At 43.0% G+C, this 12,596-nt stretch overlaps 1 non-coding gene and 1 pseudogene across 1 annotated transcript; one reads left to right on the top strand and one right to left on the bottom strand.

The window, feature by feature from the left end:
* Positions 1 to 5,884: 5,884 nt before the first annotated feature.
* Positions 5,885 to 8,404, bottom strand: LOC123425195 (annotated as a pseudogene).
* TRNAF-GAA lies at positions 7,127 to 7,199 on the top strand. The gene has a single exon. It is a non-coding gene; the product is annotated as a tRNA-Phe (tRNA).
* Positions 8,405 to 12,596: the final 4,192 nt, after the last annotated feature.

The raw sequence follows: 12,596 nt of genomic DNA, 5'->3' as shown, positions 1-12,596 counted from the left end.
AAAGTTGTGATGCTACTGCAGGGGGCATCCTGGTGTAGTTGAGGGCGCAGAACTTCTGTGCGGGTACAACTGGCACTTAAAAGACCTTTCGTGTAGATGAGTTCTCTTGAGTGAGACTAATCGAGTTACGAAGAAACCTTTGCGATGGTGCTGTGCAGTTGGGTTCTCTATGGAGGAACTTCGTTGTGGGGACCAAGGGGTCTTCTTAAGAAGAGTTGCTTTGATGAAAAGAGTGTAGCCATGATGGCAAGTCAAGGTGGGGCCCTGTGAAGGCAAGCGTTCTGTATGTTGGCGTGATGACGAGAGAAAGGAAATGCCCTGGAACAATAGCTGTCCGTAGCACACCCTGCAATGACTTCGACCAGCAGACCAGCCTATCCAATACCCTACGCCATGACCTTAGAAGTTCGTACCCCATGATATTCAATGACACCCGTAGACATTTGATCATTCATACCTCACAGTACGCTTTCTTTCTTTTTTTGGACTTTGAATTCCAAGTGAAGGAAGCTCAGTGAAAGATAGACTGGGATTTGACAGCAAGAAGAAAGCAACCATAGTACGTGGCACACACCGCTGATGAATGAGATTGACGTCCCAAACCAACATAGGTTCAAGACTAAGTGCAGAACCAAGAATGCCGTGGATAGAAAAGTGACTGCTTCCTCAAGCTTCATGAAGGAAGGGTCCAAGGACCTAAGCGACAACCTCTACGAAAAAGAAAAACCTATATATAGAGAGTGGTATGTGTTCGCTGACACTAAATAGACTTGGCTCGGGGCAGAACTGAGTGGCTAGGCTAAGTTCCCTAGTCTTCTATTGTCCTACCCACCCCTACGACATGGAGGCGCTTACCCTTCTCCAACAAGCGTTCCACCACGCTGCGATTGATTACCGCTTTCCGTCTCGATCCATTCCAGACCAAGCCCCTTCTCTGATCGGGGGAAGGTCATTATAAAACATCAGATCTCCCATTGATGTTGATCAAAAATAAGTTTATCCACCTAGAATATATTCTAGGTACCGAAAGATTGGATGTCATTTCTCAAAACCAGGCGGGACGAGCAGCCCTATACCACGTGTAGCCACACTCTAGTGTCCTTTTCTACTTGGTTGGACATATCACTTCAGAAAATCGTATAAAGATCAAGCAAGAAAACGGATGCGCTAACGCGCGCAACGGCTTTCGCGCTAGTTGCTCAAAAAATCGTATAAAAATTCAAGCAAGAAAAAGGTTCTGGCAGGCTGCGTGGGACTGTAAATCCTCTTTCGCTGGCTGGGCCCTTTGGACTCGAAATCCAAACGGAGTGAGTGGTTCGATTCCACTCTCAGAACGAGACTGAACGAAAGAAAATGCAAGTGAAACGAGACGAGAATCAAATTGTAGGCTTCTTTCCTAAAAGCGGTGGTTCTCGCCTCCCCGTGCCCAAAGCGGGGTGGGCGACAGCGCTGCGGTTCTTTTCTTTATCGATCGGTCGTGACGCCTTTTCCTTTTGTATGAGAAAGCGCTACAAAACATCCTTCTCGCGGGTTATCTTCTACTCAAGCAAGCTCTCTCCTATTCTTCATCCACCAACTAGCAGGAACGTAGGAGCACAAGAGGGTCATCATCTTCTGAAACGATTGGCTTTCGATCTGCTTTCCAAGAGGTGGTTTCTGACATGACCAGAAAGAGTGGAATTCTTGTTAGGATTGGCATGTCAAGTTGCTTTCTCGGACCCTAACATAAACCACCTTATCCTCACTAAGATTGTTCTTTTGGACTGAGCAGAAGCATGACCTCTATATGATGTTTTCTCTATCCCTTCTAATCTCTCAATGGCATTTCCATCTCTGGATTCAATCAATCAAGTAAGTCCAGATGACACTTGTCTTTATTTAGTGTTTCCCCGGCTATTCAGCCATTACTTGCATCTCAGGTTCTTTGTACCCTTTTTTAGTGCCATGCACACTGAGGTTTCTGGCATGACCGAATCTTTTGAGAATATCGCTTATTACGTTAATTTCTTCATCTTGATGTACTCAATCCATTCAAATTCCATAATTCCAATGCTATAGTGTCGTTTTTGAGTTCCTGTTTAACGACGTTGCAAGTGTATTTCAGCAGTGGATGTTCCCTTCTTTTGTTTTTTGATTTACATGTTTTGGCTCGCTTTCGTCTTTTTCTGCGGCTAACTAGTATAGAAAATCCAAGTGGACGTTGTTCTTAAACTCCATAAGGATTAGAAGGTGGTTCTAGCTCGTTGGATGGCATTCGTAAGCAGCTATGATATTTCTTATCTTTGATTAAGCGAAGCGATCTGGGATCTTTCAAGGAATGAGATCCGGGTATATAGTCATGATCTAGTGTTTAAGAATTTTATGACCGACCTCCTTATGAGTCATTTTCTTTACAATGAAATTCCGTTAGCTCTGTTTCGTCGCTTCCTCCGGCAAAAAGAGGATAATCGGTACCCCGCTGCTTGATCATTAAACCTGAAAGGGGATTTTTTCTAAGAAAAAGCTATCCATCTATAAAAGGCCAGAAGGAATATTTCCCTGGATTGACTAGTAGTGAAGATTATACATCATAGGTGCGCCCCTTGACCCGAGGAATTGATCGACAAATCATAGGCACCAACTGGACCAGGGCATCTAAATTCTTGTTAATATCTTCTTCGGCAATTGGCACCTGGTTATATCCTGAGTGGGCATCCAAGAGGCTCAATACAAGCTGCCGAATCTACCAGTAGGTCAGCTATCGGGATTGGATACTCGTCCTTTGGAGTGGCAAGATTCCTGTTTCTGAAGTCAACACATAACTGCTGACTTGCCATTCTTTTGAATCACTGGTTCAATATTTAGATATCCCTTGATGTTCAACTTCAAGGCTAGGGCTGAGATGCTCCGTTAGTGAAAGACCAACAATCCAATCCAATAATCTTCTCGTTTCATCAATCCAAGTCAGAAGTGGCTTCGAATCAAGTCATTTTAGTTCATCCTTTTTTGATCGATGAGAAAGAAAAGAAATAAGGGATTATGCGGCTCAAGTCTCTGAGCTTGATTGCACATAGGGTGAGAGAAATCTACCTTCTACTAAGGTGTACTATGTGTAGGGCCCTGCTAAGTCTTAAAGACCAACTTGAGGACTCAATCCAACCGCTGACTGACTTCTCGATGGCCCGATAAAAGCAATTAGAAAACAAATATAAGTAGTTCCACACACAGGGCTTTGTTTGAAAGACAGAGGTATGTTCGTAAAGGTAGGCTAGGCGCAGCGCAATCCTTAGAAAGCATACCTAGATTCAAAGCCCACTCTTTCCTTCAGCTTCCACCGATGTCTTATGCGGCAAATAACCACCTAGGGAGTAGAAGTTTCTTATTGTTTTCGGTCTTTTTTTCGCCTAGTTGTCTCTATTTCGATTGCATTCTATGTCAATAGGTTTTTTTAGCTTTATCGATGTCAACAGGTTTTTTTAGCTTTATCGATAACTATAACTATCTCCTCTTGATGGAAGAACAAAAATCTCATTTGATTCGCTAGGAATAGGAAAAATTGGAATAAGCAGATGGGAGATTGGATTGGGACGATCAGTTGGTATTCGAAGATCCTTTGGGCTTAAATGAAATAGACTAATAAAGGCATTCGCACAGAGCACACGATTTGCTAACTAGTCAGGATTCAGATTTGGTAGTTTGGATCAGTGATATCATGACCTGAGCAGGCATCCTTCACCTCGGAATTTCCCATATTATGAACAACCAAAGCTCACATGGATGCTGCTTTCTGTCTCGGATACTGGAATTGGCGCAACTGGAGCAATTATCCGAGATGCAGCGGGCATGTTCATTGTGGCCTGCAGTGTTATGCTCCCTCGGGCAATTGACGCGACATCAGCGGAAGCAAAGACAATATCTGTTGAGGGCGAGCCCCGGTCCCGAAGATATGTGATTCTAAGTATGTTATCGAAGCGTTAAAGCGAGAATTCACATCTGTAAAAGATTCCCACATTCCGTGAGATTCGTTGCCTACCAAAGAAATGTGCAAATAAGCCATTTTATTCGATTTTGCCTCTGCTGATCCTGCTCATGCTTTTTTTTATCAATTGGTAAAGTCTCTCAGCCTTGCAAAGTGGAAAAAGAGATGGGCATCGGATCCATGTTTCGCTAATCCCGAGCTTGAAGAGAAGTGAATGCCCGTGGGGAAACGAAGAAGGCCTAGGGTTATCTATTGAAAACCATGCATGCCCAGATCTATTACGAAAGTTGGAAAAACACAATGGCCAAATGCACTTATTTTCGAAGAAGAATGAGGCAATCGATCATCCGGACGAAAGGGATATGGAAAGTGGGCTTGTTCTTCACTCTATAAGTAAATATAACAGGCATCCATGGTTAACAAGTAGAGACTTCGCCTTTCTCTAAAGAGCCCAAGATGTCCTGCTAAATAAGATGTATTGTGAGCACAAGATGGACCTGAGCTCCTCTCTTAAACCAAGGCATACTCTACTGGCTTTCCCTTTGCCAGGATTGGAAAAAGATATAGAGCATCCTTCTTGTCCTCGAAAGTAATAGTTGTATTAGATAGTTCCTCAGTCAATTTTTTTAGTTATTGTTTTGTTTTCACTTCAAACTTAAATGTTCTTTGAATCCCCTCTTTAAGGCATATAAAATTAGTACTCTTCCTGAGCTAGCTTAAGCATATCTCGAGCGAGTGAGTTTCCTTCCATCAAGTTTTAAGCGATCAAATAAGGTCCTTGCTCTCGAGCCAATGCCAATACCAATTGAGAGGGTCTAAACGATGGATTCAAAGGAGGTTAAGGGCAAATGCAATCTCTGAGCCAGTTGGTGAAAAAAGGGCATCAAAGAAAGTGTCAGTTGGACTTTCCCTGCCAACCCTACCCAAATTTCATACCCAGCAGTTTTCGTGCCTCTATTGATATTTCGTTCCTCTCCTGACGTCGAGCGACTGTCGTTCCCGGGTCTTCACTATTTGATAGAAGCCTACATACCCTCTCTTCAATCCCCCCTCTACCCTACAGGTATAGGAGGCCTCGGTATCTCGATTTGCAAAGATGGATACCTACTCTGCATATTATCTACATCTACAGCACAGGTTTGTGCGTCCCCTTCGTAAATGATCTCAACAGGATCTGGAGAAACCCCAGATCCCCCCGAATCATCATCTTCGGACCCCGAATCATCATCCCACCTTTTACGCTTTCGCGAAGAAGACGGGCCTGCCTCCTTAACCCCATCATTTGCTTCTGTGCCTTCAAGGGATTTCATGGAATGAGCCTCAGGCTCGACCACGGGATCCTCGGGATCTGGCGTCTCAGGCTCTCCTAGCTCCGCATGACGATATTTTCTCGCCAGATTTGCGGCGGTTCTAACGAACTCGCTTTCCTCTCCCTCTTCCAGGTAGGCTCGAAAGATATCCTGAAGAGTATCTTCACCCTCGCCCTCTCCATCCCATAAGACCCGAGTTTGTGTGAAATCGCGCAAAGACTGCCCTTCCTCTAAAGGAACCTGGGTTCCTACTTCCTCGAAAATTGTCTCGACGCAGGAGCTTAGCTCCGACAGAATTGCTTCATGAGGGGCAGACCTAGCTATTTCCTCGCGGAGGCCAGGCAAGCCGCCAACGGGAGGTTGGTCTAGGGGAAAGTCACCCTCGTTAGGCGCTTTGGCCATGACGAGAACGTCGAGATCCGCCCTTTGCGGGATTGGATTAGTTTGCTCGTTGAAATGCCATAAAGCGCGAACCAACATCCGTGATACGAAAACCAAAATAAGAATGAGGAAGAAAAAGATATCGTGATGTAAGTCAATGATCATGGGGCATCTGTTTTTTAGGACTCACAATTTCCTGCACTGTGCCTGTAGTGATTTCAGAATTCGACAACTTCGCCTACTAAAAGATGAGTTACAAGAGCACAATGCTTTTTGTGGCTTCCTGCTCGGCAGAGAAGCCACGCTGCCGGGGTGGTCCTGTCACCCGGAGAAGTTCTCTTTGTCTTCGAGCTTTTATTCCTCAATCCACTTATTCATTCCCTTCTTTCATATACCTCCCCACCAATAGATAGAGACAAATGGGAATAACCGAACCACGTCTACAAAATGCCAGTACCATGCAACTGCTTCAAAGCCAATGTGATGCTTCTTGGTCAGATGACCAAGATATTGGCGAATACCACATACGATCAAGAAAAGAGTACCTATAATCACATGAAAACCATGAAAGCCAGTTGCTAAGAAAAAGGTAGAACCATAAATACTATCCGAAATAGTGGAGGGTGCTTGGTAATATTCCATTCCTTGAAAGCCAGTGGATACTAGAGCCAGTGAAACGGTTGCTACTAAAGCGTAAACTGCTCGTTTTTCCTTCCCCGCGAGTATAGCATGATGAGCCCAAGTTACGGAAGCTCCGGATGAAGGGAGAATAGGGGTATTAAGAAGAGGGATTTTCCAAGGATCTAAAACCCCAATCCCTTTTGGGGGCCAAATACCTCCGACCTCTACCGTAGGTGCCAAAGAAGAATGAGAAGAAGCCCAAAAAAGCAAAAAGGAGCATAACCTCCGAGACTATGAAGAGAATAGAACCATATCGAGGTCCTAATTGTACAGCTTTTGTATGATGCCCTTCCAACGTGGATTCACGTAGAACATCCCGCCACCATACGAACATGGTATAAAGGAGAAATATTAGGACCAAACTGAGAAGTGTTGCACCCCCCTTCAAATGAGTGCATGTACATCACACCTCTAACACTTTTTTATTAAAATCCGTCGACTTTCTAAATCGTGAGGGTTCAAGTCAAGTCCCTCTATCCCCAATAAAAAGCCCATTTTACTTCCTAACTATTGTACCAACCTCTATTTTTCATTCATGGTTCAAACAAGATTCACTATCTTTCTTATTCTACTCTTTCACAAACGGATCCGAACTGACTTCTTTGGATCTTATCCCATTCATACAAATGAACATATTATAGTATAGGCAAGTAATCCCTATTATTAAGTAAGTCATTCACAATCCATATCATTATCCTGATATTTACTAAGTCCAATTTGAGAATACTTTTTTCTTTTTTAGTCCCTTTAATTGACATAGATACAAGTACTCTACTAGGATGATGCATAATAAATAGTCAGGATAGCTCAGTTGGTAGAGCAGAGGACTGAAAATCCTCGTGTCACCAGTTCAAATCTGGTTCCTGGCACAGAAAAAAGGATCTGGAAAAGAAGATAGGAATGGGGCACCAAGGAAGGATTGTAGGTAGGGATGCCCTTAGATCCGTTCTCAATAGCTTGTGATAAGGCAAGAAAGCTAGTAGATGTATATTCGTTTCTCATGATAATGAGCGAAAAGGGTGGAATTGTGACCCGAATACCAACCCTTGCTATACATCCCGAGTGTGGTCTTCGATGAAGCATCATCTTGGTGGTCATCCCAAGCTGTAGTATTGCCAGATTCTGGAAACTTAGAAACTAGCTTGCAAGAAAAGAAGAAAATCAAGTATACGTTTGCTTGTTGGATTGAGCACTCGTTTCAGAAGAACCTTCTTTTGGGATAACTCGTTCAGGCAATATCTCGCTGTGGCAGTAATAGCCCAATGGCTTCTAGTTGTTTTTTTACCCTTCTGGGCTCTTTTCCCCCGGCGGTTAGTTTCAGCATAAAAGGAAGAAGTCGGGTCCGGGCGGTTCGCCTTTTTGAATGCAGCAGTGTTTTTGGCTTTGGCAATACCAGCTAGCTAGCTACTTACTTGTGTGGGAGTCCTATAAAGAAAAGCCTGAGTTATAGACTGACTAAAGAAATCCACCTAAGCCGTAAGTTTTTGTTACAGTTGGCACACCTCCTTGCAAACTCGACAATCTGATTCTAGTAGAAAGTGGACTAAGTCTTAAGAGAGATAAGCCGGTCTTTATACACTGGCCCTGCTTCGAATTCATTCAGTGGCTAGATGCATTGTAAGCAATTCCAGTCCCAGTTGCTGAGGTGGCGTAGTCACCCTACCTAAGTATTGAACAAAACCAACCATTTGTATAATATTATCCTATCTTGCATATTAATTAAGACCACTTATTAGATCAAGGTTGGCATACATAGCATAGGAAGGTGGAGATCTGAAGTAATCTATATGTCCCTCAGCTAGTCATCCATTTCTCTGGATATGAAGTTTACAACATAAAAAAATGACCCTTTTCATAATGAAATCCATTACATGCCATCCAAAGAACTCTGATCTGGATTACCAGCTTTGGGATGGAAGGACGGATCGATCGACCAAGCAACAACGATCCCTTTACGATGGTCAAGTGCGAAGGTCCCGATCGGATTGCCGATCTGCCAGTGTTGTTTGACTGATTTTTTGCATCTCAAAACCATTGATGCTGACCTGTCACTGCTCAAGTGATTTTCCTGCATGGTTCTAGGAACCAAAAGAAGACTTTGGGTAGGTCAACGATAGATTCTATGTCTATAATGGAACGTAGGTTCTTTTTAGGAGGAAAGCTTAGAAGGATTCTTTTCAGAGCGTAAGAACCATCGAAGAGCATGGGATTGGTATTGCTGGCAGGGACTTTAAAGTGAGAGCTTGATCACTAAACCCCTGCTGCTTTCGATCATTCCTGCTAAAGCAGTTGGCAATGACTCATTGGAAACTTCTATTGGATCTGGGAGAAGAAGAAATCCAATCAATGGGTAGGTAGTCAATTTCTGGCGAAAGCACAAACCTTTTCTCTTACTTAAGGCGATAAAATCCATTCATTTCGATAATAATTTGTTTGAGATGTGTTTTACCGAGAAGGTATATGGTTTACGGTTCTAAGCCGTTGAGTTCGTGTTTTGGTAGTTGTTGTTTTGAAGGATGGCGGATCCAGAGTTGAAGGATGGCGAGAATCATAATTACAAGAAGGCAACTACGCGATTCAATATCATTTTTGTAAGAATGGAAGCAAGACATAAAAATTGCTAAGCTGCTGTGACCAGAGGTCGGGAGGCAAAGACGAAAGGGATGCCCTTTCTCCATCTTGACCGAATGCGTTATCTGTTGTCTCTATTCCTATTAACCCTTGGCCGCGTATACCATTATCACGAGGGCGATACACAGAAAAAAACCAAACCATCTGTGGAACCGTTCGATGAACGTAGGTCGGTCGGAAAGAAAGCGCGGTGTAGCTGGCATCAGCATCTCTTGTCAGGTTCGCACGCACAAGGGTGGTGAGTAGGTCTCTTTACGTGTCCCGTGAGGCAAGGAATTCTTTGACCAATGATATCATGGTATCAGAGTCGCCGATCGAGATTTCTCATGGCTACCCATTATTTTCGCTTGAAAGATCTTCACATGTAGGCGGAGCCGTCCCTTTTGAAAAGTGGATCTTTAGTCCATTCATTCTAAGTACTTTATTATTTATTCTGTAGAATAAGAAGGTTTCACAGGCATGTGCTTCATGGCGATAAGTCGTAAAGCATGGATAGGTGGAAATGCGCTATAAAGATTCGGCATCGCTCGATCAAACAAAGGGAAAAATCATCAAGAATCTCATCTTGCTCTGAATCATCTACCAAGGGTTCACTGTCAATGCAATTTGAGTTGGCCAACTCCGGTGCCTCTAAGTCAGAAGTATCTCTATTGGCAAGCTCTCATTGACATAATCCGGTGTAGGTGTAGGGAGCTGACTCTCATGTGGATCAAGAAATATCTCCGTAGTGCTCAGGACAGGCTGTGAGCATCTTATCTGCTTGGATCAGGTAACCGCTTCATTTCTTTTCAGAAGCTCAAACACAGTGTTTTCCAATATAGAAGCGGAGTAGTTCTTGTGCAATCTAGGCATAGGGCTACTAGAATCCATCACTAAAAGAGGAGTTTTCCGAGCTCTATCGACACAACAGGACTCTAGATATTGGCAACAAAAGGGCACTTACCCCTAAACTAGATTACTCTTCTTCTTCCTATGATAAAGCGGGGGCTGAAAGGGACTCTTTAAAGTACTTCAACGTTATCACTGGACTTTCGTGTCAATCCAACTGGAGGAGGGAAATCGGGAGAATAAAGAAGTCTTGCACGAGGGCGGCCTCTTTCCATGCCTTCAAATCCATTTGCCACACTTTCAGATCTCGGATATACAATGATGAATCCTGACGATCTACGATCATAGAACGCAGTAATATGAATGTCTCTCACGAGCCCCAAAGATTCAATCAAGTATGCCTGCTTTGTTGGCACATGGAAAGGTAGAACGACCTTCCGCCATGTCAACCGCTCACTAGGCTTCTTGCTGCGGTGAAGTTGCTTCATCACCCGGCTCAACATCAGCCTCATCCCCCCATTTTAAGCTTTGGTTATAGTATCCTTTAGTTCCACTTCTTCAGCGATCTCTCCCGCAATCTTCTTTCCCCACTCCTCATCCAAGTGAGGAGCTACCCGAGATCATCGAAACCCACCACACAAACCCTAACTGGCAAAACCGATCTACGAACACCAAGGGATATTTAAAAAAAGAAGTATGAATCCGTGTCTTCTCTGCCATTTGATTTCCTTCACCACTAGCACTAGCCCCGCGAGCTACTAGAGTATAGCAACTTTCGCTACCTTGACTCTTCTTGTTATTATCCAGACCCATCAAGTCATTCAAAAGCAAAGAAAGAAAGATGAATAAGCAAAGCGAAGGCCAAGCCTGATCTCCCTTTCCCTTGATATGGTGGACTCCTAAAATAGGCTTTCTTTGTTCGTATGATTTTGCAGAATACTATAATAAGCCACTCCTGAAAATGGGCTGGCTACTCGAACCAAATATTGAACTTGCTCTTTAGCATAGGTAGACTTCACTACCTGGATAGGTCAGCCTCGTTCCCATTTCTCTGGTCCTATTTTTTTTTTTTTTGCAAGTACCATTCCTGCTATTCACATTGATTGAGTACTTTATAGTTTTCTTCTTGATGGAAGTGTCAAATACTTAGTAGGAAGTCCCGGTGGGTAATCACCAAATGTTCTAGTACAAGTACATCCAGTTCGGGTGGTCATCTAGTATGGGACCTAAGAGAAGCCCTTTTTGAATCCTTTTATTAAGCCATTGCTAATCCCGTAAGGCAATCCTTCAACGTTGTAGAAAAGAGTTCAATACAAAAGCACACAAAGGCTTTGGACTATGAAAGGCTACCTTTATCATGCATGAATAAGTCCAGGAGATTATGTCCTCAACAAACCTATCTACTACTAAATGACAATTAAAGGGACGCCAACCATTGGAGGTGATACTGGTGATGGTAATGGTTTAGATTCTTCTCTTTTTCCTGGGTACATAAAGATAAGAAGAAGGCAATGAAAAGCCCTTAGAAAAGGCTATGAAGAAACTGATCCACTATTTGTTTGAAACCTGTCATCCACGTTAGAAAGAGAGCCATGAAAAGCATAGATCCTCAAGGAAAGGAAAAAACACCACTTCGTCTATTTACGATTCCCATAAACCAGGCCGTGCTTTCTTTTATTTAGTAAGCTCAGCCGAAGAGCCCTGGACCGGTAGCACCTGCAAATGAAACATGCATGCCTTTCGCTGCGCGCCTTTACTTGCTTGAGAAATCAAACAATGCATTTCTTCTCAACATAAGCATATACCGGTATTTCTCTCTAGCCTATACTTGACCTTGCGTACAAGCCTATTGTCCTATCGGTATGCCTATGTGACCCATATGTGCTAAACCGGTACTTGTTACTTACTTCTATCTATTAAACGTTACCGGTACTTAGTTACCGTGACTTAATCATGCTTTGTACTAAACCTTACTACGTAGTTCAAGCTATACTGACCTTTCCATGTTTTGTACTCATCACTTGCCTATGAGCTTACCTGTGAATACTTTGTCCAGCAGCCCTTGTTTCTAAGCACCCATCTCTTGCTTTGCTTAAACTCCTCCTTGCAACCAGAAACCTATCGCCCCTCTCTTTTCAAAACAAACAACGCGGAGCGCCTTGTGAAGTGAAAAGATGAGCTATGATGACTTGGCTTCCTTTCTTCTTTTCCTTGTGCAAGTCAACTGTTCCCTGGCACACCTTCAGTTCAGCTGTGACATCTTGCACTTGTAATATCACTTGCTTGCCTTTATGCTTGAGTTTTAGCATTCCTTTACTCCAAGTCAACTGCCATTTGACCAAAACTTGACAACCAGTCAATGCCTAAAATAAGATCATAACCAAGTACATTGTATAGTTGTTAAGCAAGTAGTGCTTTGAAGCAAGAATCAAGTAGTTGTTAAAGAGAACCTATAGCAAGAAAGGAGAATCAAGCCTATTGCTTGCAACGAGAAGATTAGAAGAAATCCTATTGCTTAGAATCAATGCATATGCTTCATATCAGGAGAGACAAGTCAGAAAGGATAGTAAAGCCTGCAGCTCTAGTAGTGCAAACTTTGATCAAGCTATCAAGTACTTAATCGTTACCGAAGAACTCCTTATATTATATAATAATAATAATGCTTATGCCTATCTATTGTTAAAGACTTACTTTGCTAGGGCAGTTCATTCAAAGCACATACCATTATGGCTAGCTAAAACGAAAGAATGAGAGTACAAGGTATGGGTCTACGCTTCCAGCTTGCTCTAGAAAAACTTAAATTGGAT

The sequence above is a fragment of the Hordeum vulgare genome, chromosome 2H (genome assembly GCF_904849725.1).
Source record: "Hordeum vulgare subsp. vulgare chromosome 2H, MorexV3_pseudomolecules_assembly, whole genome shotgun sequence".
Classification (NCBI taxonomy): domain Eukaryota; kingdom Viridiplantae; phylum Streptophyta; class Magnoliopsida; order Poales; family Poaceae; genus Hordeum; species Hordeum vulgare.
This window is presented reverse-complemented; position numbering and strand designations above follow the sequence as displayed.